Here is a 23,175-nt window from a genome sequence, read left to right on the forward strand (position 1 = left end):
ACGGGGATGTGCGTCAGAGCTGTGGGCAGGTGGATAGTAGCAAGGCCCTCACATTTCATGCTGAGCTCTGCTGCTCACCAGGAAGCTAGCAGACAGTTCCACCTTGTGAAGGCTCAAACGTGCACTTGTCAGATGCCAAATGACCATCCAGTGACTCCTCCTGGGACCGGAGATGGTAAGCAGGGTCTCATTGGAGCTGAGTTGACACCAGAATAACAAGCTTGACAACAAAATGCAAGATTTTAGTCAAATTGTGAATGAGCCAATTCACTGTTTACCTACTCCATGTTGATACCACCATAACATTAAATAGTTACAATAAAGGAATGCTTAATGGAAAATGTTTATTGAAAACTAAACTAAGTTGGCAATCCAGGTCTGTTCCATACAGATAATGCACAGCGGAAAAACACTATATGTTTCAATTACTAGCCTGATTGTAATATTTGCAACTTTCAATCAAATACATCTATTTGGGATTATTTTTACTTGCTATAATGTAAGCAATTTGTACTTAAAAAACACAAGTCATGTTCGTGCACTGCTTCTACAGGGGCTGAAATTGTTCATCACTTTACTTGCCTAATTTGCTGCAACACATGTGTGAACAGCTGATTTGGCCCTGATATCAGCAAATGTTTAGCAGAAACCAATTTGCAGCTTGCAATAAATACTAAGAGTCAATTCCTGCATGTCTAGTTAGAAATATTGTTTTTCTTTGCAGCAACTTACAATAGTATTTTATCCTGTTCCATTTGGAAATAATAGATCTGTCCAGGATAGATTATAACCAAAGTGCATAGCACTGAATGAGAAATCAATACCTCATGATGTCTTGGACAATGAATATCCCCAAAATATGACTTTCAATTATGGTGTTCCATTATCTGCCATGGAGGATTTTAAATATGGAGCATAGCAAGGATTTGAATGTGTACATTAATTGCAGGACTGCATTAAATTGAGGACGAAGCTTGAATACTGCACACATGCATTAGAACCCTGAGCTTGTCTTCTAAGAACTGAAGGAGAGTCATACTTTAATATCCATCTGTGGTCAAGGCAGCAAACCATGCGTGGATAGAGTTTCAGAGGAGCAGCAACTTTTTATTGCCTGGCCCCAAGCCGCCAAGTGTCACCACACTATTTGGCTATGGGGAACGTACTTGCAGTTTTGATGTTGGATAATAATCTGGAGCAGAGTACTTAGCTAATTTATCCTTGTTTGGCCAAAACCACAGAGGCCAATTGTGGTGCGACTGATGCTAAACAATACATTTTAAAACAGATTTAATTTTCTGTAATAAACCATGAGTGCTGAAATAAACAGTTGCATTTAGTATTCGAGTAACGGTTCCATGTGGAAACAGTAAAAGTTTGCCTCTGGGAAGATGAGCTGTATTTCTTGCTTTATAGCCTTTTAAAACCAGTACAACTCACAAATGCTTGGAAGCTGGAATTACCAGGAATCTTACTCAAGTCTACACTGATGAAGATCTATTGTTCCAATGTGACATTCATTTGCACAGGATGAAAGGTCAATAAGAAAGAAAGCAAACATTGAAATGATGAAGAACTTCCAGAGCAGCTACAATTGTTAAATAATAATAATAAAACCTTGCATTCAATAAAGTGCCTTATCGTGTCATTGACATGTCTCAAATCATTTCATAGAATATACAGCATTTGGTCCAATACTTCCACAAAGCAAAGAGTAGTGGAAATCTGGCATTTTACCCCACAAAAGGCTGTGGATGCTGGATCCATTCAAATTTTCAAGACTGAAGTAGATAGATTTTTGTTAGGTGAGGGTATCAAGGGATATGGGGCAAAGGCAGGAAATTTGAGGTATAAATCAGCTATGATCGAATAGAATGGCAGAACAGTCTCGAGGGGCTGAATGGCCTACTCCTTTGTTCCTAAATGTGACTATGACCACAATACACCAGATATGATTTCGGTGCAGCGAACCACATCGAGTACCAATTTGCTTCTGACATTTTATACTGCTTAATTATACAAACGGGAACTAATTAAAATATAAGGCACAAACTCTTGACGGAAAAACATAGAAAGAGTAAAGCTGGTTCAGAATCCCATTTTATTAGAATAAATTCTAAATATATTCAGGAAAATTCTTCAGCAATATTTATTAAGGCTTCACTCAATGCTTCTGATCCACTGGAATAAGAGTCAGGGATCTGCCAATAGCTGAGTTAATCACCTAAATGAGGGCTGAGGCCTATAACAGGACACCACTAAGGATAAAAACAAAATTCATCGAGTTAGGTGATGCCAAGGTTATGTCTTAAAGGCTTTTATTTCCAGCAGTAGAACAATGTGGAGGAATAGATCTTTTTTTTAAAAAGTTCTTATTCCACATACTATTATTAGGTGATAAAACTCTGTATCAAATGGCGATATTATGTGTGATAAGGCACTATATCAAATGCAAGGATTATTAATATTATTTTTTATGTTGCATTGGGAGCTGTTAAAAAGCTCGAGTTCAGCTCGTGTCCAGAACTCTGCAGCCCGTGTCCTCTCCAGCACCAGGCTCCATGACCCTATCATGCCCATCCTCGCCCAACTCCACTGGCTTCCCATCACACAGAGGATACAGTTCAAGATCCTGGTCCTCCTTCAAAGGCCTTGGTCACCCCTACCTCTGCAACCTCCTAACCCCTTACCAACTGGAACTCCATCCCACAGTCCCTACGCCTCGCCCACTCCCTTGCCTTCAAGACATATCTCAAGACCCTTCTCTTCGATCACCCAACTTCCCCTACCCTCCACCCTCCCGACCCCCAGCTCGGGTCCGAAACACTGACTGTCCCGTGCCTTCGGATGTCCTCCCAATATGAAAGGCGCTATACGAATGTAATTTTGTTGCTGCTGGTGTTGTATGTTACTGAGTTCTCAAGGCTAAAGAGCTGGTTCATGACTTAAATAAACAAAGGCTGCTAAAAGTGCCAAGAACTTTCAAAGGACTGGGGGAGCGGAGACAGTGTAGAATATACCTAGGCTTGGAGTTTTCCAATTTTAATCGGTAAAAGTCAGTTCCAATTTTCTTTCAATCAATGTTCAACATTTTTTCCAAAAGCGTTTTTTTAAACTGCTGGGTTGTTAAGTTACCTCTAACGTGAAATCCTGCACGACAGACAGGTAGTGACATAAGTGGCGTGTGCAGTACACAGAAGGTGACATCTGTATGAAGCTCACCATGTGGACGTAAGCCATGTTTAGTCGACAACATTGCTAAATAAAACTAAATAGTCCAAACGAAAGCAAAATAAATGTTGATATTGTCCATTGAAAATTTTAAAAAATTAAATCAAAAAAAGGTACCCTAATTATACTTTAGCATGTCAAATCAAACTGCTACTGAAACTACCTCTTCCAGGTATTAATTGGGATTTATTCTGTACATTTCTCAGAGAATCACTGATAAAATTAGAATTGAAAGGAGACCAAGCTCAGCAAAGAATACGTCTATGCCCAGGGAACTCAGACCTTCAGGAGACTTCAACCACAATGAGCTCCATGGGCCAAATGATCTATTCTCCTTCCTGGAGATGTGAGAAGTGATGCCCAATAATTCAAATTGACTTCAAATGAATGTTGTTCTGAGATTCAAAAGGATTCAGCAGGGCTGTGGCACTGCACATTTTCGACTATATTCACATTTAGCTTTTGAACACTGTATGTAGTAGAAATCCATACAGAAGGCTCAGTGCAAGAATTATAATGTCGTTACCACTCGGAAACACGCAAAGGAACTCCATGTAAATAAAGATGACTTTCGGAATTAGAGAATTAACATGCATCTATTTTGATAAAATACAGCTTTCTTATTTGAGCTTACGTTTAAAACATTGGTCACAATTTGCAACTGAATGACTTCCAAACAAACTGCCCTGCGGCAATATTTCACATCAGAGATCTAGATTTATATGTTGACTAGAAAAGCTGGAACAAAAAGAATAAAAAAAACAGCACAGACATGTTTCACACTAAATTACTGCCAGTGTGGGCAAAACAACACTCAAGGCAATGCGATTAAAGAGAAGGGTGGAATAAGAATAGCAGTTTCTTTGATGGAGCAGAATGTAAAAACTAAACTTTGAATCTTGATATTTTAAGTTCAAAGAAATTTGTTTCGTTATTAAAATTGCAACTGGAAGCTGGATTCTGAAGCACCAACATAGTACAAGGCTTCTTGACTTTCTACCAAAATGTACCGCTTGCAATAAAACCTTTAATGAGCATATATACAAATAATTGTTTGAATATCACACTTACGAGATTCTATTGTAGCTTCACAGATAAAATCAAGGTCAGTTCCAATGATTCTTTCAGCATTCTTGTCAATTTGAGTTTTATTTTATTTAAGCCTACAGTGGGAGATTCAAGTGCTGCACAGGATCACAAACCACCCAAAGCTCTGATCCATAGATTAGATTTGCAGGGCATCTCAAACTGATTCACCATGCTTGAGACAACAATCATCACATTGCAAGTTTCTGATGGATTCCCCACATAATCATTCCTTTATTCAGGATTAGCAACTAGAAGCAGCTAGCCTCATTGAATTGGGACAATTTAATCTTATCTGACCAAACACTGCTGGGAGGAAGACAATGTGGTAACTTAGAGCTGTTGAGGATGTACAAGGATGACTTCCACTGCTTCCATCAGTCTCTCAGTGAAGTTTAACATTCTCATGGCTCAGGATCGATATATTATCATTCTCTAAAGCTCATTGATAGTTTCAACTAGTTCTCTGATCAATATCAATTGATCAGCTATTACACAGTTGATGAAGAATATATAATATATATATGCACAAAGTGTCAAGGTCCACAAGTCTACTGCATGATCCAGGCATGATCCTTTAGGAAAGGAAACCATTGTAGGTCAAAAAGGTATTGAGCTTCAGTTTTCACAACATCACAAAGGGATTCAGATGAACAAAAGCACTTTGACCTATTTGAACTCATTCTCCCAGAATAACTACCTACTCACTTCCCATTACAGCATTAAGCAGTTTCTTAAATGAGTATCTTCTCTTCCATCAATTACAGCATCTTCTCTTCAATCACTCTTCCTGGTAATCTATTACACTCTTTTGTTATCCTATACCTAAAGAAACTCTTCCTGCAGAGTGTCCTGAAATTGTCCTTCCTAAATTGTACTCTCGTTTTGATGCTTTGGCATACCTGAAAGTGTTTTTCTGCTTTTTTTAGATTGTAGGAAAAAGATAAGGAATTTGAGGGCTATGGAGATGGCAAAGTGGGGGACAATGTGAGAGTCTTCACTTCAGTGAGAATGTGCGAGCAGGAAAATAATTTCTGTAGTACTTTATGTCCAAAAATCTTCAAACACATTACAGTAATTAATCAAGTACAATGGCTATGTTTGTAGGCAAAGACGACAGCCATTTTGCATAGAGCAGAGCTTTAGTTTGCAGGGTTGACAGGAACGGAGTGGGAAGAATTCCTGGTCTGTCAGCAGCAGTGCCCTGAGGTAGTGCAAGCCTGCCTGGCTCAGGAACCAGACCGCTGACCCACCACACAAGGTTCAGCTGATTCCAACGTTCCATTGCTAAGCACGTCACCTTGCAGCCAGCTCAGCTCTGCTCACTTCCCCTGCTCTTCTGACAAAGCAAGGAATAAGATGAGATACTGAGGGCAAGAATATCGATAGATGAACTAGGATTAAGACTTACTCTATCAATGGTAAGTGCTGGTAGCTCTCAGTCAGACTTCAGAGACGTGAAGCAGATCAATGCTTAGTGATTCAGTCACTGCACTGAGAGATTATAAAGGTCATGTGCACTGAAGGCGTGCAATCTGAAGACAGTTGATGAATGTTGATGAATCATCAGCAAAGGAATGGATAAGGTTGGATGATTAATGGAATGGAGAAGAATTAGCTTTTAACTTGAAAACCATTCACGCAAAATATTCTTTCAACAAGGTAAGAAGAAATTTTGTACCACCTCAAAAAGTGATTTTCTCTCAGTAATAAGGAAAATGATTAAGGTAGGTAGCGGTAAACTAACTGAAAATCAAATGTGGGTGTTGAATGTAGGGCAGGCAAAAGTCATGATTCACGATAAATCTTACTAATGCTTAACAACTGTTCCTAGTTGGTGACCAATCTTATGTATGGTATGTGGAAAACGACAGGGGCATTGCATCGTTTCACTGTAATTTTAGAATATTCCTTCCACGTATCACCACCATTCAATTGCTCTATTACAGTAATCTGAAAATAAACCATGGAATCATCTGTAAGACTTTGCTATGACAACCGCAACATGTTTTGCACAATGTTGAGAAGAAACGCATCAAACTCTGCAATTTACTACAAACGTACCAGCAATGTCTTTTTAATTAGAGGACACAAGGTGACAAGTCTGCAAGACATCATCACATCTGCCTCGTTCTCACGTTGGTGCTGCTATCCTCTTCACCCACAATATACGAGAGGAAAGCAGTGATTTTTAAAACGCTAAAAATATATTTTTTGTGCCTGAAGGATACTAAACGATGGTTAAATGGGCAATCATTTTTCCATGTTAAAAACAATTGGAAACAGCAGAAGGAATTGCATTCTGCTAAGTTTGCCTCAAGCAGCTATTTTAATGCTACACAAATCAAGTTCCAGTTTATGTATCACTTCTGGTATGCACATGAGCATATAAACATGCAAACAGTGGATTTATGAACTAGCATTATTTTACTCTGATGTCACAATAAACGTATTTATGTTAAATATTTTTAAATATAGCAGATCTTCACACTAGCAACAGTACAGTTCATACCCTTTGCTGTATTTGGAGATTGTTTTAAGCAGAAACCAAACATACAATTGGATGTTTTAGTTCAGTGACTCAATATTAAATAGCAAAGCATCAACCCAAAACATACAAACACAACGTTATGAATGCTTGGTCCAGATAAAAGACTGCAGGTGCTGAATGAAAGGTCAGCTTGTGACACAATCTTCAGAAATATGCTGGCCGACATGCAGCAGCTTTCTGTCTGTCATGTTACTGGAGTAGGTATTCAATTCCCAGTACACTACATTACTGAGAATCAAAAAATAATACAACTACAAGGTCTTGACAGTGACAGAAAGCCCAGCTAATAATCACCATGGCTCAGCCTTTTCCTTGGAGCAAGGCTCCTTTTTTGTGACATGTGAAGACTACAGTACTTTGAACAGATTATCAATGGCTGCTAAACTGCACAAGTAATTGTAGTCCTTGGATTTTCTTTAAAAAAACGGTTACATTTTCCCTCATCACAACATAACTCACTCCATTTCAGTTACATCTGACTGGATTATCTCAGGCTAAGGATTCCTTCCGAAATAGAATGAAACGCTTTTAGCAAATCAACAGTATCATTGTGTTTCCAGAAACTTGGCTCCTTTCCCTCCCTCTTGCAGATATGGAAAAGATTGTGAGATGTCAGTGAAAACAAGGATTGGTTCTCTGTTCCTCGATGTGACTTGAGTAGCCTGATATACTGTGGTGGTGACCTGGGAATGTGATACAGATAGCCAATTAGCATCACATTTCAGAAAAGCCTACACTGAAACTAGTGGACCACTTTTCACTATCAGTACTCCAACAATAAAAATACAACCTTCTGAAGCAAACAAACCAGGCAACTATTTACATCATGCCATACATTGAATATATTTAGTGCATCAAACTGAGAAATCATGCCTCAATATCAATCTGCTGAGCTCCCAATCCTTTTGTTTTCCCTCACCTCCGCAACGCTGTCTGCCTCCAACACTGCCTCATTCCCCCAAACCGTCACCCGTACTTCATCAATCTAGGCTTGATTATTTGAACTTCTGACTCTCAAGACTTCTCCTATAGAGCATTCAGAAGCCTACAGCCCGGTCCTCTCTGCACCAGGCCCCACCTGCCCATCACCTCCATCCTTATTGTGTTCCACTGGCTCCACATACCCCAAAGAATTAAATTCAAGATACTGCTTTATGACAGCAGCGTCCCATTTGCCAAGAGCTAAACCGATCATTGCAACCACACAATTAAGTTCAAGTGCAGAGCTCCACTCATCACTACCAATTCTGGTCATTTTTTTAAGTTATTAAAGAACAAGGAATGTGAACGGCTCGTGAACATTAGAAATCTTTTAAAATTTCTTGGTGCCTCAAATAGGACTGTAAGGCCTCAGACAGAACATCAGGTTGATTTTGTGTTGAGTTATAAAACAGTTAAGTGAAAGTCCTGAACCAACACCAGCAAAATCACCCAAATATACAAGCATTCAAATAATAATTATTTATTGTTGCATTCAATATAATGTCTTATCACATCACTGAGATTTCCCAAAGCACTTCACAAAATATACTGTAAAGTGAACTGACTGTGATTAGAGTGAAATTACAAATACTAAATGCCATCAGCCAATTACTGACTGTGGACCAACAATTCAAAGTGCAGAACAACGTAGGAAAAGAGTATCATTGCCTCCACGAATGTTTTCATGGTTTGTCATTGAACTGATTTATATGCACAACGATGATAAATGATGATAAATGATGATAAATGATCTGGACTTGGGTATAACAAGAACCATTTCCAAGTTTGCGGACGACACAAAGTTAGGTAGGATGGTAAACAGTGAGAAGGATAGGAGCCAACTGCAGGAAGACATAGACAGAATGGTAAAATGGGCGACACATGGCAGATGAGTTTCAATGTAGAGAAATGCAAAGTAATGCATTTTGGTAGAAAGAATGAGGGGAGGCAATGCAGGCTGGTAATACAATCTTAAGGGGGTGAAAGAACAGAGAGACCTGAGGGTGCAGGTAAATGAATCCTTGAAGGTGGCAGGACAGGTAGATAAGGCTGTAAAAAGGGCAAATGGATTCTAGGCTTTATAAATAGGGGCATAGAATACAAGAGTCAGGAGGTTATGATTAACCTATATAAAACACTGGTTAGGCCTCAGTTAGAATACTGCGCCCAGTTCTGGGCACCACACTATAGGAAGGATGTTAAGGCATTGGAAAGGGTGCAGAGGAGATTTACGAAGATGGTACCAGGAATGAGGGGCCTTGATTATGAGGAAAGGCTGGTGAGGCGAGGATTATTCTCATTGGAGCAGAGAACGTTACTAGGAGACCAAATAGAGGTCTTCAAAATCATGAGGGGATTTGATAGGTTAGAAAGGGAAAAACTGTTTCCACTGGTGGGTGTGTCGGTGACTCGAGGTCACAGATTCAAAATAGTATCTAAAAGAAGCAGAGGGGAGGTGAGAAGAAATTTTTTCACGCAGCGAGTTGTTCGAATCTGGAACGCATTGCCTGAAAGGGTGGTCGAGGCCGATTCGATAACTACTTTTAAAAACGCGGTGGATGGGTATTTGAGGAGGACGGGTTTGCAGGGATATGGGGAAAGGGCTGGGGAGTGGGATTGACATTAATTGCTCTATTCAAAGAGCCGGCACAAACTCGATGGGCAGAATGGCCTCTTTTTGTGCTGTACAATTCTATGATTCTATGATGCAATAGCACAACTGGTGAAATAGCATAAGCGGTGAAATAACATGATTGTTGCTGATGTCTGCATTCTTAAAATTATCAATATTAAAATAAACATCTGCACAAAATAAACAAAATAAAATAAACAAACCCCAACACCCCCTGGTGTTTTCTAAACAGCTGCTGTAGCTCTGAGGCGATTCTTCACAGCAAGCTCTTCCTGAAACAGAGTTTGGCAGAAATCTTGCTTCAAACCATGAAAATTTTCCTTTAAGCTGTTTTGATCCATCTTGTATGCATGCACGAGCAGAACCGTTAACTTCAAAGAGGGTGGTGAATTCATCATCGAAAAGGTAATTGAGTCCATCAAACTCTATTGCTTCGTCCATACGAAATTTGCTCTATCTTGGATTCTAACCAAACCCATTTTGTTTTGGGGAATTTTTTCCATTTAAATCTGATTGCCAAGAAACACAACAAAAAATCACAATACTGTACTGGCATAAAGTTCCCTGGCTCTGGTTTAAAATAACTTTCTCATCCTTTGGCAAACTCATAATAATGGAAAAAGGACATTCAACCTGCCGAAACTCACATGCCTTGTGCATGGATTGCCATCACTTTAATGCATTGATTTGTATTTGAACACAGTCTGGATAGAATTTGTTAGTTTTTTTCTTTGGCCCATTCAAAGTCTAACATTTACTCTTTTGACTCCAAAGCACGTGAAACTATCCATCCATCTCAGTACTTTGTGCACACAGCTTTATGCTCTGTGACTTGTGGTACGTGGAATCATGCCAAAAAATAAATTGGTGTGATGCAAAATCCTACTGGACTCCATCACATTTTGCAATCGCAGAGTACATGCTAAAAATAAAATCAGTGATACGGATATTACAATGATTAAAAGAAGCAGAATGAATGCCAACAGATTTCATTCAATTGAAGTCTTTGGGCAGCTGCTAACTCAAAGTTCAAAGACATTGGCAAACAGCATTACATTATTTTGCTGATGGCTCGATTTGTTCTCGCAGGATGCAATTTTTACAGAGTAATAATAATCCTTATATTTGATAATCCTTGTAACCGATGTAGCACCTTAACACATCTTCAAGATGTCTCAAAGCGCTTCATAGAATATACTGCAAAGTGAATTAACTGTATATTTTGTGGGTGAAACGTGGCAGCCAATTGCTATTCCTATTTACTGCTAGGTGAACAGCGGTATGTGGAGTAAGGAAACATGCCCTGACCGGGAATCAAACCCAGGACTTCTTGCTTACGAGGAGAGTGCTCTAACCATTATGCTACAGGACTCCAAAAAGCATAGTATAATCCAGAGAGTAAAGAGAAAGGGAGAGAGAGATAAGGAGAGAGATAAAAAGTCTATATTTGTCTGGCAGCTGGTTGGTCAATATGAAATGGTGTACAGAATTGCATTACACTCGTTTGCAAGTGAATCAATATGAACTCTGGAGGGCCAACATGCAATCAATCGTTTAACAATACGAATCTCTTCTCTTTCAGCCCCTCAAAAGCTGTAAATCATAATCAGCTTGCAAAGGCTTTCAACTGTAGAACTCCAGCAAATTTTTAATAATGTTATGACTTAACACAAAGGAGCTTCAAAGGGATGGATAATTGGATCCTAAGAGTGACAATTTTCTTTGGTATACTGCTTTACCAGGGAAAATTTAGGAAGAGAAAATCATTACGGGTACTGCCTCTTTATTGTAAATCAGCAGTTTCCAGGGAGTCTGAATACAGGGTTATCTGTCAGTTGTTCCGTAAAAGTATCTCATCGTTCTCTATTCAGCCATACAGAACAGAAGAAATTAAAAGAATTTTACAGCGTCAGCTAAATACTGCTGACAAAAAAGAAATGTCATCCTCTTCCAAAAGTTGGTCTTTCATGACATGTATCTTTTGTTTCCGATTTACAAAACTTTGCTGCTGCTATGGGGTACAACACCTCAGTAAAAAGACTACTCATCACTTTTACACCCGATTTAGCAAGTGAGGTTTAGTGATGAGAGATATAGTGACCAAGCCCAACCCTGTCACACAAGTGCACTTCCAGCATGTGTCGCTGGATTATAATATGGTCTTGTTTCACCTCCAAGCTCAGACAATGAATCCCAATTTAAAATGAATGAACGCAATCTAGCTCAGTCCATGTGGTACAACTACCCACTAAACATGGGGAAGCTGTCAGCCTTACATTTTATAATTGAGCACATCAGAGGAATAGTTTTGAAATATTCATGAATCTATTTAAAATTGTCAAAATTAAACTTTAACTGATATTCCGGGAGAGAGTTAATAGATTTATATTGTGTCAGATAGAATGTTCAAGCTCAGCTAAAATCTGCGCAAACTGGTATCATATGAAAAGAAGATGAGAGACAGCCAGACCGAGATAAACAGCGGATTCTATTTTCCAGTAACGTAAAGTATTTTTCCTGGAAATCAGAATCCATTACTCCCTCAGTAGCAACTGCAGTTTGAACCTGAACATTAAAGTAACAGTGACAGAAATAAACACTCACTGTTGTAACCTTACAACTTCAGTCAAAATACGTTTTCACTCCAAAGTCACCATTAATCAGAAAATAAGTAAATTCTACTTTCAATTTCCATTGCTTCTCCCTTGGTTCAGAGAGACAATTCAAAACTCAAATAAAATGTTATGCATCCACGTCGGTCACTTCTTAGGCATCTGTGCAAGACAGATAGTGCATAACCATATAATCCAATTTTACAAGGTTTTATAGTCAACCAAGATAACAGCTTATTTCGGGTGAGAGGATAAGATGTACAAGACAAGAGGAATTATTGGGCAATGGAGGTGCTGGATATAGCTCCACTGTATAGTCTATATATATATATATATATATACACTATATAGTCTGCATGGAAAGCCACCAATGTTGATCTTCAACATCACTGGTTAATATAGTTGTAAAAATGGCCCAATTGTCCTGTCTAACTAGATTTTAATTGTTTTGAAATCATTGTTTTTTTGCTATATGAATATTCCTTTTATTCGCTCCATTTTTCAGGCAGAAATTAGTTTAAATTGCTCTTTAAATTGGTCAGATTAGTGGGCATCAAAGGAACAAATATTGACGCTGCAATACAGTGCATTACTGAAACATTGATCACAACTCCATCCATTAGGTGTTGGTATCCAGAAACCAGTTGCAGCTCTCACCCTCTGTTAAAAAATATGCACCACACTGAATGGACAAAATAATGTATTTTGATACAGTCAACTTCAACAGGAAAATAAATTTGCTACCAATAGGGTTCCAAGAAGGAGTTTCTGCTCGGCAGAAACAATGTTTCCATCTCTACTGTGATTCTCGCATTTTAGAGGATATCTGAGGTGAGCATGAAAGGTAAGGAATTGCCAAAATATAACATTTTATGACACCATTTCATTTATCATCAACGAGGTATATGCTAAAACTAGTTTTGATACTAGTATCTTCATTCGGACACTCATTAATGAACATTGTATTCCAAATACAATGTATAACCTTCTTTAATAAGTATGCATCAAAACATAATTAATTACGTTTACTTCTCTGTGACTGCTATGGGCTTGACAGTATAGTATGTATTCTGTAAGAAATGCTAAACCAGAACAAAACTAATTTAGTGATACCTGTATAAGTTGGCAGTTCATCTCATGTCTTGTGATGCTATATTTCCGAGAACATTATAATGCTCCATTCCCCAACCAATTTAATCTCTTAAATACTGCAGTGTTTATCTAGACATTCAATTTAGTTTATTCATCCTTTTTACAATTCATTATTGCACAGTGAGTTTGTTCACAGTAAATAATTATTACATGATAGTCAGATCACTCAGTTCAGAATACTGTACAGTACTGCATAAGGTGTTTCAGATTCAGTGCAGAAACCATCAAACTTTTTTTAATTAAAAAGATGTCAGCAGATTGGATGTTTGGAGAGAAAGTTAGGCTTCTGGGATGGTCGATAATATACTGCACCAAAAACTGAACTGCAGCTTCCTGGTGGGTTTTTCTTTACTAGAAATTATACTGGGCGGGGTGCAGAATGAACTCTTATGATAAGGTTTTTGAAGTGTACAAGAAAAAGGAATCCCAAATAGAAGCCTTCAGGTTGATGGGTAATAGTTAAATGCTTGCTGTGGCTTCAATAAACATGGAAACCAGAAAAAGAGGTTCACTGTAGTATGTGATGTGATGTCCTACAATTAAAGGTCCACAAATTCAGTCTCCCTTTCTCCCATTGATTACTTCTCCTCCACCTCCTTAAAAAAACACATTGAATGGAATAAAATGGGGTTAGTTAAAGACTTCCATCCAACTTGTGCTTGGAAAATGCTGTACTCTGACTGATATTGTACGTTAAATTTAGCACCAGCAGAACAAGCAGTGCATAGGAGATAAATGAAGCACAAATTATTCATTGGATCTATGTGGGCTGTTTTTTCTAAAAGATGGTCCTGAATGGGGTCTATATCAGGTGTTCATAGATTAGAGATCACAGGAGAAGGCATTGGAAAAAAAATATTTTTTAGTTATCTTGAGAAATCATTGTACATGTGTCCCCTTTTAGTATTTCTGACATGACAAATTGAGCAAAAGAGGTTCTTCACAAATTAAAATCATTCCAAAAGTAGCACAATTTTCCCTCCCATGCATCAATCACTTTGAATGTCCAATAAGATTTCTGAAAATATTCTGAAAACCTTATGTACGTTTCCACACGCCTTTGTTTAACCAACATACATAGGAACACAGTTGTTAGTCAATTGGCGGAGATGGCTGTCCTGGGGTAATAAGCCCCTCAAAAAAGTAAAAGTAATAATTTGGTCACTCAATCTATGACTGTTTGTGGGACACTGCTGTACGCAATTGGCTGCTGTATTCTGCCCCAAAAATATATGTAGTCAATTCACTTTACAGTATATTCTACAAAGCGCTTTGAGACCTTGCTATATGAAATGCAAGGATTATTATTCGCCCACAAAATATATACAGTCAATTCACTTTACAGTATATTCTGTGAAGGGCCTTGAGTCGTCGCTATATCAAATACAAGGATTATTATTATAGGATTATTATGTGAACTGGCAAAAAGCCAGAATAGAAAAGCATTGTACAATGAGCACTAACAACCCTGTCAGAAAAACGTTAGTGACTTAAGGGGCAAATTCAATCATAGATTGTAGATCACAGGAGAAGGCATTACAAAAAAAGACATTAAGTACGTGAGGTTGCGACAGCAGTAAAGAAACTGAACAAGGAGAAGGTTACGGAAGCAGTTCAGACAAGAGCTGCACAGATGCAGAATATTGATGTAGAAGTGGACACAATGTATAATCAGGGTTCTCAAATCTGGAAAGATGAGGGCTTCTCGCATGACCAAGGAAAGCAATTACAGAACTCATTTGTAAGAGGGGGAAAAGAGAAAGTTAGTGTGCAATTTACTGCAGAGTCAGGTTAATACGTCCTGCATGAAAAATTATGACTACAGCACCATCGTGCTGCAAAAGATTGTAAGATGCACTGGATCAGTCCTTTCCAAATGTCTGAAAATAGAGATGGGTGCTTCTTTCTCTATCTTTTCATCACCAAACTGGACGTTATTGTCACTGACAATAAGCTTGCTTGCAGGTTGATAATTCACTGATCACAGAAGCTCTAAACCCCATCCATTGTGGGTATACATCACGTGCAAAATGGGTTGAACATAAATGTTGAGATTGAAGTTAAGTGTTTAGTGAACAAAACATACATATTGAGGGAAGTTCATTACATTGACGGACTCCCTTTCCTCTCAAAGTGCTTCGACTTCTTTTTGCTTTTGCTTGGTTCTAACCTTGATATTTATTAAAATCAAACAAATGCACAAGCTGAGATTCAGCCTACACTTCCTCAGCAAAATTAACCACTGAAAAAAAAGTAGCATTTCTCAGAATCAAAGAGTCAACAAGAATTTGAAAATCTAAGTTTACATGATACATCATCAATCTCGGGAGCTTGACTGAAACCTTTTGGAATAGCTATTACGGGATTACAAATAGGAGCTCAGATACATTAGACTCTTTTGTCCAATCGATCTCATCCTCTGGAATACTTCTCCTACCATTTTCCTATTAAAGTTGTTTCTAAAATGCTAGTGTCCAAGACTTTCATCACTGCTTCTCGTCACCCATTCCAGCTGTGAAGAAATACTTCCTCGTGTCTTATCACACCTAACCCTAGCCCTGTGCACTTTCATTCAGATGCCTTGGTGTAACTGAACATAATGCTTTCAGAAGTGAATCAACATAGAAGAATGTTGAAGGATTATACTCCAGGAAGGTCTCTAAATGCCTTTTTCAAAATAGCAGGCAAGGTAATCCTAGATTACAAAAATTGCAAAATTGCAGCAATAAGATAGCAAACTATAATGCTAAATCAGTTGAGTTTAGATCCCTAGATGTCATATTTAAGCTGTACAGTGTTCTGGTTAGACCCCATTTTGAATATTAGATACAGTTCTGGTCACCGCAGAAGGGAATAGAAGCAGTGCAGGGTGCTGAGGGGCCCAAGTTTTTAAACAAGTTTACAAAATCTGTTTGTATTTAGTCTGTAGACTTCCAGCAAAGCATCCTTAGTTTAGTCACTGTGCTCTCATATCAGGTATAAAGGAAGAATTCTAACATTTTAAATTGCAGCCTTATTTAGACGGATAACTTCTCCCTCCAGAAAAAGATTACATTGCTCCGTTTACTGGGAAGAAAGCTATATTGTATGATTTGTCACCATTCTAAACTCACAATTGGAACAAAACAGCAGTTTCTGTAATGAGCAGCAATAAATGTGATCAGTAAAGATGATCATAAGAAAATTCATTATTTAATAACTCATAACTCACTAGAACATTAGAAGGAAATATAGGCACTTATCCTAATTGCAGGGAGAAGGAAAGGCAGAAAGGAAGTGTAAGAGGTTTCAGCAGCATACATTATTAACTTGCCCAGCTAGTGGTCCAGGCAATTTGAAACATTGTTCTTTGATCACTGCATATGGTTCACTGTAGTAATGATGACCTATGTTCATCTCAATAGTAAATTTGAATTTGATGCATCTAAAGACACTAGAATGACTTATTTTACTGCTTGCCCAATTACTTGTCTGACTCCCATGGATTCATAGTCAATATAATGGCCACACCATCGCAGAAATCTATGCTGTGTTTACACAGCATATTTGACATCAAATTTCCATTTGTTGCCAAACATTCAGTGTAAATGGGGACTAAGGCAGAACAAACGTATTGTACTGGCTTACCATCCTGTTCTCAGTCCAAGGCCAGATAGTTTGAATGGACTGTGCTTTTAAGGTTATTAAAAAGATGAACACAAAGTATGATTAAACACCCGAGATCTGTGCTTGTGCCAAGATGTACATGTGCTAAACTCAAAAATGAGGAATTTTGGGCCATGATTCTAAGATAATTGTAGCAAGAAATACAAATCAGGCCTCCGCATCACTACGATGTCGGTTTGCTAGCAGTATAAATGTAGCCCTGGAAACCTGCTGTGAAAAACCATGTATCAAAAATAATAGAGTATTGGCTGAGCTCAGTGGGTTTGAAGAAAAAGGACATCAGTCCAGGAGAGTAGTAACCATTCAATAAATAACTTTTACAAAATTGCACCTTGTGGTCCAATTATTCAAATCACACAATCTGGACAGAATTTACTGCCTATCAAAAGCCATGTTTAACAATGTGTCATTGGCACATTAGCTTCCTAAATCAAAAATGGTATTTTATGTACCTTATATTGACAAAGTATACTTTGTGCATGCTGTATACTGGCTCACTTGAGCACTTAACACATATATTAAATAAATTCTTTCATCTTCCCACACATCTGTCTGCTTGACTTAAGAAAACGCCAGTAAATGGACATGCCAAGTCTTGTGGTGACCGTCATTCTATCACAAGATCAGAAGGATGTCTGGGGCCACTAAATCAACATTCTAGATAAGAATCCACCAGATTCAATATACTTTAGATCTCCCAGATGTGCGCCAGTAACTCAGGAGAAGCAGAGATAGGAGATAACTGAACGATGCAGGTAATAAACTTTCAACAGCAGCAGCTCTGTGAAGAACGTCTGCTTCCTTGTCAACATGTAAGACACAAAGTAATCGCTTGGTACACTGTACGCTACACAAAAAGCGAATGATGTTGAATTGTATATAGAAAGTAAACCGTAAATAGCTAGACCTTAAAAATCTTTAGCAGAAATTTGTTATGTTGCCACTGCTGAAGCAAGTAATTAGTCAACACTGTAGAAATGTGACAGTTTATCTATTACATAAAATAAGATGGATAAATCACTTGTCTAGTGGAATCACAGATCTCAGCTTCGAGGAAAACTGACACTCCAGTTGGAAAGGCACCTGTTGTAATTGAATGTCAGTTTCACTTTACCAACCTCAGACAAAGAAGCAGTTATGCTGTGCCTATACTGCTGTGTAGTCTCCGCAGTACAGCAAGCCATAGCAAGAGGTTGGATTCATATATTTCCACTCTACAGTGCATCACAGAGGGTCCATTAAAAACAACTAAGTATGGAGCTTAATTCATACAAAAAAATAAAAACAGGCATTTGTGTTTTTCATGTTCTTGAAATGCCAACTGCACAAATGTTTAAAAATATATTGAAAGCCCCTGGAGACTTCAATATGTTATCCAGGAGCTCTAAATTGATCACATGAGAAGTACAGTGCAGTTTATTCTCCAGCGGATGTGGTTATATAACGGTGCTGAAAAAATATTGAGGTGTCCCTCAAAACCTTCTTGTTCGCGAGAATCATGGGTTCTTTCCCCATTCCCATTATAAAATTGACTGTGCTTTCGGTCACCTTTCCTCTTCTCACCTCCTTAAGCTCCCACTGCCAGTTTTGGGGCCCAACCAGACTATTACGAAACTTGGTACATCCTCCCAATGTGAATGGTGCTATATAAATGTAAATTTGTATTATAATTTGTACTGCACTGCAAAAGTGTTTGGACACAATACTGCAAAACTCAAGCGCTTCAATCTATTGTTCATAGCTGATACAGAGAAAATAGCTTTAAAAGTGTTGTTGTTTGTGCTAACATGTTAATGAATCAGTTGGCAGGTTAATTAATCTAGTTCTAGAGTTAAAATATAGCCAGTTTCAGAAATAATCCACCACAAATTTAACGTTGATATTCATTCCATATATATCTTATTTCATGACAATTTAGAGAGATGTGGTGGATTTAAATTCTTCATATTTAAAATGCCAGCTCATCACAGTTGGTGAAAAAGGGATATTTTGCCATTAGCCATCCTCCAGAAAAGTTGTAATCACAGGAACAGCAGCCATTTATATAAGTAAAATGCTTTCTAAAATGCAACCCAAGTGCTTAGAGCAGCCTTAGCGTATCAGCAGCAAAATTATCACCAGGAGGAGTGCCTGATATTAATCAAATTAATCTCTATAATTGTTTAAAAATGACAGTCTTGAATTAAATAGGAAGAATAAAACACCACATATTTGCATGAAAAACAGACCATTTTAAGACCACTTTAATTCATCCATTCAAAGGAATGCAATAACATTCCAACACTACCCAAGACCTCAATCGTATGTTGTTAAACAGAGCACCAGTGACATCTAAAGCAGGATGGTCTAACCTTTTGCCTGCCACGGGCCTGCTTGCCTGTTTGAGAATTTTTTCCCTTCCAGAAACATAATATTTACACAGATACTTTTTCATGTTGGAAGGACATCTTGACACTGTTGCCTGAGCACCTGAGCCTTGAAAGAGGTGTGGGAGAGAACGAGTCAGAGGGACTCCAGGAAAAAAAACTCCAGCATGGGGGCAAAATGGCAATGTTGGGGCAGATGGGGTGGGGGGGGTGACCATGAACCAAGCTGGTGTTTGCTCTGCAAAGGGAACAGCCAGATCGGGAAGTCACAGAGGTAGGGTGGGGAAGGAGATGGAATGAAGGACGTAGGAGTTTTTCACTGGGGAAAGAAGTAGCTTTCTGTGAGGAAACTGGACATCACATTAATTGGTGTCCGCCCTCGGTCGCCCCTGCGGTGGCCAAGGGGAGCTCCGATTGTCTGTCCTGACATTGAACCACAAAATGCTACCCTCAGTTCTCCTTTCTCTTTTTGTTTCTCTCTCTCCCCCTCACGCTCTCTCCCTCAATCACTCTCTTGCACACACTCTCTCTCATTCTCTTACATTCTCTTTCTCAATTACTCTCACACTCCCCTTCTCATACCCTATGTCCCCCCCCCCCCTCTCAGTCACTCTCTCGCCCCTCTCCTCTCTCTCTCTGCTATCCCTCTCTTACCTCGCTCACGCACAAACTCTCCACTCTGCATCACACTGCTGAAGTGATGCATTATAAACCATTTGACAAGCTATAAGATCAGCTATGCACAAGAAATGATCAGCTATGCACAGTTATGTTCAAACTTTTTTTTCTCTGATTGAGGCAACTTTTACTAGCTGTTTTGAATGAAAAGTGGATTAAAGCAGCATACGCAATGGTAATACAGGCCACATACTGATATAGATTTTATAAAGTTACATAACCTTTGAACATCTAAAATTTATTTTGGTATTAAATAAATATCAACATTTGGATATTTCCAGCAATTCTGCCTCATGTTCTTGTTTTTCTTGGCCACTAAAACTGAAGCAAATGTCACCGTTTGACAGCAATCCCCAGCAGTTGCTGGGATTTACATCCTTAGCTTGGTCGTAAACGACCAACTGGCATCTTGTTGCCAAGGAAACATTGTAGACATACTGCCTCCTGCATTATTTCACTCATCAGTAATAGAGAGCATATCCACTGTGCACAGCAAGGGGGAAGATGTGTTCCATTTTATTCCATAGTGAAATAATGGGTACAAGAGTTTAGGAAATATACCTTTCAATTAACACAAAAACAATTAGACTTGTAAAGGTATCTAAACCTTATTTTGTTGATTAGTAATGGCATAACTGGCACTTTACTGAGATCATGAACAAAGTATATTTCTGAGTTTTGCAATCTAAAAAATTTAGATTGCGAAACAATCTAAATTTTTAAAATGCCCCAGAGGTCAGTCCAGTTCAATTACTGGCTAAGCGACATTTGATTAGGGCTGACTGTACATTTCTTCAGTTTCTGCTCTGATTAGCTTGCTAAAGAATAAGAGAAGGCTCTGTCACGTCACTTGTCACAGACACTGAAAATTTCATGCGGCTGGTAGACTACAAGCTAGTGAGATGAGGCTGTTGTGTATGATGACAAGTGCCAAGAAAATAACTAAAACATGTAGCTTAAATAATAATAGCTTGAGGGTGAAAAGAGATTCTAATTCTTTTTAAAAACGCATCTTAAACTGATTTATTGGATTACATAGCGAAATTTGACAAAAAAAATGCAATTTAGACTGGACTTCATCAACTGCTAGTTATTCAGTCAACATTATTTGTGGATGATAAATATGCAGGAATTTGACATTTTTTATATCATATACAACAACAACTTGCACTTATATAGCGTCCTCCACACAGGGTAATGTCTCAGAGTGCTTAACAATGGCGGAGCCTGACTTCAAGCCGGGGTGGGGGGGGGTAGGGAGGTGGCCGTAAGCACGGTCGAAGAGGAAGCTTCAGACGGGACTTCAAAAAAGGGGAGAGAAGGGGCAAGGAATGTAGTAAAACAAATGCCCAAATCAGTGTAATTCAAATCATGTGCCCACAAGCATGCTTTAGTCTGGCTAGGATTGCATAAACTGTATATTCAGTTTCTTGCTATGCACAAATGGCCGTCACGTCTGCGTTCAACAACAGTCACTTCATTTGACAGTATTTATTGTAAAAGACTTTGAAACATAAAAAGGCATCATAAAATTGGAAATTCTTTCCAATCTGCTTCAAAATGCTAAACCAGTGAGTAAGCTTCAGCAAGCTTACTCTGACCCCTGCGGCTATTGACATTGCTGTAATCAATAGAACATTGCCATTCAAAGTGCTATTATAGTTTTCATTTTATGGAGACTGCATGATAGCACTCGGGAGGTACACATTCAACTCATGTTGAATGTGCAGCCTCAAGACACTCCTTCACTGGAGGAGCACTGTACGTTCAAGGTTGAGCAGTTCTGAATTGTGGAAGTTGAGCAGAGGAACACAGGGGTCACTAAATATAATTCTATAAGTCCACCTCAGTTCCCCTGATGGGTAATTTAGTAAAACCACTATGTGATGTTAAACAACTTCACAGATTGTTAAGGTCTGTGGCTTGATCCTTAGGATGACTCCTTAGCTGAACTCAGCCAGTAAAAGTCTGCTATGACCAGTTACCCCACCTCCACACACACACTACAAGTGGGGAGGAAAAATAATATCCAATCAAGATTGAAGAACGTTGAACGATCAGTAATTTCTGCTGGAAAAACTGCATGTGTGGGGATAGGATTGGGCTCCCCTGGGATACTTCCCACAGTTCAACAACTTGCCATTACTACAAGACTCAGACATGCAGCGTGGGCAGTGGACCAAGGTAACAGAAAGTCAGAGCTTGTGGAACTGATCCCTCTAATGAGTCACACCTTCACGAAGGAGGATAAAGAATTGAAGGAGGGAAAAACAGCCGAATAGGAGATAATCTATGATAGAATGTGATTTGTTTGAGACTGAATATTGCAGACAATGCCACTGTTTGTTGAGAATGTATGTTGAGGCTGGAATTGGCACTTACATGTGGCCAGGATGACTTATAATGCTTTTTAAAAGTGGATACATCAGAGAGTTCATAGCTATTATTTAATCGCGTGGGTTCAAATACCACTTAAAATGTTGCTCTTGTGGTTTATAGCATCATCTAAACACAAGATTAAATTACAGCCACATTAATTACGCACTCACATTAACAATAGTCCTATACATCATGTCCTCTTAAAATCTCCCAGCAAAACACATTAAGCCTGACCAAGCAAGAGATTTGTTGACCTGTTTCCAGCCTTTAACTATGGATCAGCTGATCCTTGTCAATACAACTTCCGTTCTGTTGGAAAATCTGCTGTCCCAATTTAACGGCATGTTCGTGATTGAAAAGTTATCTACAGTACTATGAGAAAATGTCAGCATTTTATTGTGCTGCGGCAAGAGATAGGTATTCAGTTAGCTCTACAAACACAGTACCTTGAGCCACCACACTTGAAAGCTGTCCTAGGTTTATTAAAAAATGAATCATATGTGTTAAGAAATACTCTAATGGTGAGGGTAAGTACATGTTTGCATAGCTAAGAAGAACTGAATAGAGTCCACCTCCTACAGGTATACAGGACAATGCCACAAACATCAACACGACTGAGAACCCTTTATATGCAGTTTGCACTCAAAAATAATTTTTAAAAAAGGTTAGAAATTTTTTTTTACAAACAAGGTGGTTTGGAAAGTGAAATTCTCTCCCAGAATCCATTGATGAGGATTCCATGCAAAAGTAGACTTTTTTTGGTTCAGTAACTTGAACATAACTGAGGTTAATTTCTGCTAAAAAAAATTACTTTCAAAGATTGCAATACACTAGACATTG

At 38.5% G+C, this 23,175-nt stretch overlaps 1 protein-coding gene across 2 annotated transcripts in view; it reads right to left on the minus strand.

The window, feature by feature from the left end:
• dipk2ab (divergent protein kinase domain 2Ab) overlaps positions 1 to 23,175 on the minus strand; it is a 112,966-nt gene that overhangs the window by 13,085 nt on the left and 76,706 nt on the right. The gene's annotated exons all lie outside the window — the stretch shown is intronic.

The sequence above is a fragment of the Callorhinchus milii genome, unplaced genomic scaffold (genome assembly GCF_018977255.1).
Source record: "Callorhinchus milii isolate IMCB2004 unplaced genomic scaffold, IMCB_Cmil_1.0 Scaffold11, whole genome shotgun sequence".
NCBI lineage: Eukaryota > Metazoa > Chordata > Chondrichthyes > Chimaeriformes > Callorhinchidae > Callorhinchus > Callorhinchus milii.